Source organism: Camelina sativa, chromosome 12, assembly GCF_030686135.1.
Source record: "Camelina sativa cultivar CO46 ecotype springtype chromosome 12, ASM3068613v1".
Classification (NCBI taxonomy): domain Eukaryota; kingdom Viridiplantae; phylum Streptophyta; class Magnoliopsida; order Brassicales; family Brassicaceae; genus Camelina; species Camelina sativa.
In genome coordinates this window covers 21,829,455-21,834,394 of record NC_141891.1, presented here as the reverse complement: position 1 = coordinate 21,834,394, position 4,940 = coordinate 21,829,455, and the positions used below count along the sequence as shown (strand labels likewise).

General features: G+C 43.7%; 1 non-coding gene across 1 annotated transcript; it reads left to right on the top strand.

The window, feature by feature from the left end:
* The first annotated feature begins 4,424 nt into the window (after positions 1–4,424).
* Positions 4,425–4,531, top strand: LOC147930882 (small nucleolar RNA R71). The gene has a single exon (XR_015576733.1). It is a non-coding gene; the product is annotated as a small nucleolar RNA R71 (small nucleolar RNA).
* Positions 4,532–4,940: the final 409 nt, after the last annotated feature.

The window sequence follows — 4,940 nt, the reverse complement described above, 5'->3', positions numbered from 1 at the left end:
TTTGGCTCATACATCGAAGCCCTAGCTGGTTCCAAAGGGTTTGCAACTCTTGAAAGTGCTCTAGTTGAGCTACTTCTTCTCAAAGGGCTTGAATTGCTTGGAGATGAGTTTCCACTCTTTAGCTCAGCAATTTCCTTCTTTAAGCCCTTGATGGACTTAGCCATGTTGCCCATCTTCTTCTTAAGTTTATCAAACCTCTTCCCATTCCACTTGCTCCATCTTTGCAAAAGTGTCAACCTCTTGCTATTCTCCCTCACTCCTCTACTATCTCTTGGGTTGGGCTCATAATCTTCAAAGTAGAATTGCTCCTCCCCATCAGCCATTTGTGCATTTCTAGGTTCTTCAACTCTAGGTTGAACTATCCCATCAAACCAATGCTCCTCAGCTGGCCAAAAGTCAATGTTGGCTCCTTCTTGAATTGTGGTGAGCTCTTGGTTAGGCAAGATGAGTTGCTTCTTCCCAAGTGTTGAAAGCTCAAAATTGAAAATGTGATTTCCTTGATGCATCTCCTTGGCTAAGATGAGAGTAGAGGTGAGGTAGCTTGAGTCAGTCCATCTTGGTGAGACCCTTTCTCCTCTAAGTGGGACCTTGACAGCTTGTAAGATTGGAGTAATGATGCCTCCAATGGTTAGTGCTCCTCTTGAGCCTTTGTTCTCCAACTTGCCTACCCAACTTCTCAAGTGAACCATGCAGTCAATGAGCACCATTGCTAGGTCAGTCTCCACAGTGCTCCCAAGAATGATGGTACCATTTCTTGCTTGTAAGATGACTCCATTGAGAGCCAAGTCAATCATCTTTAGCTCCCCCTCATTGATGTTCCCATTTTCCTTCCTTGCAACGAAGGTATTGGCAAGAGCTTTGTGGAAGTACCTTAGGACTGGGCTCCTTATTCTTGAGCTCTTGGAATTGGAGGATGAGTAGAATTTGTTATCCCCAATGGTTTCCCACACAGCAAAGAGTTCTTCTCTTGGAATCATCAAATTCCTATTGCTCCCAACCTCAAATCCAAACACATTTGCTATCTTCTTCATTGAAAGCTCATGCTTCTTCCCTTTGATAGTGAAGGAAATGTGACCAGCTCCAACCTCAGGATTCTTCCTTGCATATGTATGCAGCTTGACAGTGGCTAGGAACTCACAGCTTTCTTCTTTGTAGCCCTCCATGCAAACCCCATGAACTTGGTAAGGTTTCTCTTCTCAAAGAGATACTCCACATCTCCATTAATTGCTAGCTTCTCCATGGTTTTCTTGTGTGGATATCTAGTCCCCAGGAACTCCATTCTCATGAAAGCATTATAGAGCTGCCTCTTTGACAACCCACAAGATTCTGCTTCACCATCATCCTCTAACTCTTCTTCTTCACTTTCTTCCTCACTCTCATTTTCACTCTCCTCTTGTTCAACTTCAACAGCTGGCCTCTTCCCTTTGGCCTTGTGTCTCCTCATAAACTCATTGAGAGTTGGCTCCCTTTCCTCCTCACTTTCAGTCCTCTCAGGATCTTCCTCAACTGACTCTCTCCTTGGACACGGCATATGGCTCGACCGAATGCTCGAACCACCACTCGGTCGAGTGCTTGATCGAGTGGGGCGTCGAGTTGTCCTTTTAGCTTCCCCTCTTGATTCAAGGTCAGCATCACGACGTTCCATGGAGCTTGCAGCGGTTTGTTGAGACTTCCTGGTGATCTTAGAAGACATTTTTCAAAAGGAACTGAAAGGAATAGACTCAAAGCTCAAAGTTAATAGGTTAGTGACCCAAAAACATGAAAGAACAAAGCTTGAGCAAAAGATGACCTTTGAGAGAGATTTTAAAACTTGAATTTGGTTGATTTGAGCAAATGAGAGAGTGTGGGAGGTATAGGATCGTGCAAGGTCTATATAAAGAAGCTAAGGGGACAAGGAGACAAGGGTGGAGCGTCCATACCATTCAAATTTGAATTGGGAATCTTTGACCTGTTTTTTGCTGCCACTCGACCCCACACTCGACCAGCACGTGCTCGAGCTCTCTTGACCAAAGTTTGAAAATTCAAAATTTTCTTCTTGTTCTTCCCTCCACTCGATCGTCCTAGCAATTTGAAGATCAAATGGGCCTTAGTTCTTTTCCAACTCGGTCGAGTACCTCTCGTGGCCTGGTCGAGTGGGCTTGCGTTTCCCCTTCTCCAAGTCTAAATCTCTCCTTACCCATCTACATTTTCACTAAAAGGCCTGTCCAACACAAACATAAAAGAAAACACATCAAAACTACTAAGAAAATAAAGCATATTTACAAAGGATACCTTAGGGACTTCCTCCCTAGTGAGCTTGTTTAGAGTCACTAAGCTTGACTTTGGGTTCCTTCTTAAACTTGGTCTAGATACCAAGTAGGTGATGAAATCCTCCCTGGAACCTCTTGGTCACTGTGAAGTTGATCCTTGATAACCTCACCCTTAGCACACAAACCATACTTCTTCTTGATTTTGAGCCTTGGTCTTGCTTTCTTCAAAGACCTCTTGTTCAGCTTAACTTGGAGATCCTCAACCATACTAGTCAGCTCTTGAACTGGCCTCTTAAGCTTTTCCACAGAATCCTCTTGAAGTGAGAGCTCAGCCTTTGGAGTTGCCTTATCACTTAGACCTTCTTGACCACATTTGTCCTTGATAGTAAAAGGCTGATCATCAATGGTAGGAAGGGTGGTTGGGTTATAGATGTTGAACTTCATAACTATACCCTTAGCAATGTTCAAAGTCACAAGACCTTCCTTGACATCAATGACTGCTCCAACAGTGGCTAAGAATGGCCTTCCAAGGATGATAGGATCTTCAGGTTCTTTGTCCATCTCCAATACCACAAAATCTGTGTGAACCCTTGCCTTCCCTATCTTGAGTGGGACATTCTCCAACCTTCCAACTACTTCTCTGTTTGTCCCATCAGCTAGGCAAACATGGAGGTTGGTGGATTTGAAATCAGTTCTCCCAAGCTTTTGAGCTATGGAGTATGGCATCACACTAGTTGAAGCTCCTAAATCACAAAGGCATTGATTATAGTGTAACTGATTGTGCAAGGCAGATAGAATGGTCCTGGATCCTTAAGCTTAATTGGGATGATCACTCCTCCAAGGTTCTCAAGATCCTTCTCATCTTGAGCTTGAGCCTTCTTCTTTGACAAATCAAGCAAAAAATCTCTATAGAGAGGATAAGGTTCATACTGTTCGAAGGCAGGTCCTCTCTCCTCTTCTTGGTAAGCAATGATGACTTCTTGTATAGCCATCACTTCTTCTTGTTTCTCAACCACAACTTCTTCTTTCAAAACCCTTACTTCCTCTTGTTGCTTAGCCAACATTTCTTTTCTCTCAATGATTTCCCTTATTTCCTTGATCCTTTGTGCTTTGAAACGTCCAGGGAATGGTAGAGGTGGCTTGTAAGCAGAAGGAATGTACTTAGCAGGTTTAACAGCTCCTGATCCTCCAGCTCGATCGACCACTCGATCAGGCACTCGGTCGAGTGCTGGCTCGAGTAACTGGTCGAGTGCAATGGCGGATTCAGATTTCTCTGCACAAACTTCACTCAAAGCTTCAATAGCTGACCAATCCTCCCCATCTTGAACATCACTGTCCTTAGTTACTTCCTTATCAGAGATATGGATGGCTTTTGCAGTGAACTCCCTTGGATTTTGAACAGCTTTTCCAGGGAGTTGGTTGGGTTTAGGAGCAGAAGTAGAAGCAATGGTGCTCTCCATATACTTGACTCTAGAGTTGAGACCTTCAAACTTCATGTTAAGATCATTATACTGGGATGTGAGCCTTTGATTCACTTCAGCAAATTACTTGGCTTCCTCAATCTTTCCTTGTGTTTGCCCAATCAACAATTGTTGCATCATTGCTCTTAAGTCTTGTTCTTGGCCTTGGTTAGTCTGAAACCCTGGTGGGGGACACAACTGAGGCTGGAACACTTGATGTTGTTGCTTGGGGACATAGTGTTGTTGCTGTTGAGGCTGTTGAGGTGGATAGACTTGGTCTTGAGGATTGGCCACATTGGTACTCCTATAAGAGAGATTGTTGTTCTTGAAACCTCCTTGGTTGTAGCCTTTGAATCCTCCCTGGTTTTGCATGTAGCACAACTCAGCAAACTCAGTCTCCCCCTCTTGAACTGGAACCTCTTCTTCACCAATGAAGTGAATAGACTTTTGTTGGCTAAGAAGGATCTTGTCAAGCTTCTCATTGACCATCTTCAAGTCCATCTTGTACTTGTCCTCTTGATCAGTTGAGGAACTCCTTATGGTTCTGTCATAGTCCTCATTATAGTTGCCATCTGACTGAGCAAGATTCTCAACTAATTCCCAGCATTTGTTCACATTCTTGTTGAGGAAGTTGCCATTAGAAGCTGTGTCAAGAAGCATCCTTATCTTGGGAAGCACTCCTCTATACAAGGTACTCAAGAGTGACTGATTGCTGAAGCCATGATGAGGACATTGAGTCTGAAATCCTTTGAACCTCTCCCAAGCTTCACAAAAGCTTTCATTGTTTCTTTGAGCAAACCCAGAAATTTCATTTCTCAACCTAGCTATCCTTGCATTTGAGAAGAATTTTGCCAAGAAAGCCTTCTTGCAAGCATCCCATGTGGTTATTGCTCCAGTAGGAAGAGTCTTCTCCCAAAGGTGAGCCTTGTCTCCAAGTGAGAATGGGAAGAGCCTCAACTTGAATCCATCTTCACTCACTCCATTGATCTTTGTAAGACCACAGATTCTGTCAAACTCATCAAGATGATCTAGTGGATCCTCCATTGGCAACCCATGAAACTTGTTGGCTTGAATCATGGAGATCAATCCACTCTTGATCTCAAAATTGTTGTTTGCTACAGTTGGAGGCACAAAACCAGCCCTTTGGTTGTGGGTGTTGGGTGCATCTCCAGCATCAATGTTCCTTGGTCTTGGAACTTGATCTTGTTGCTCCATGATCACTGGATCCTCT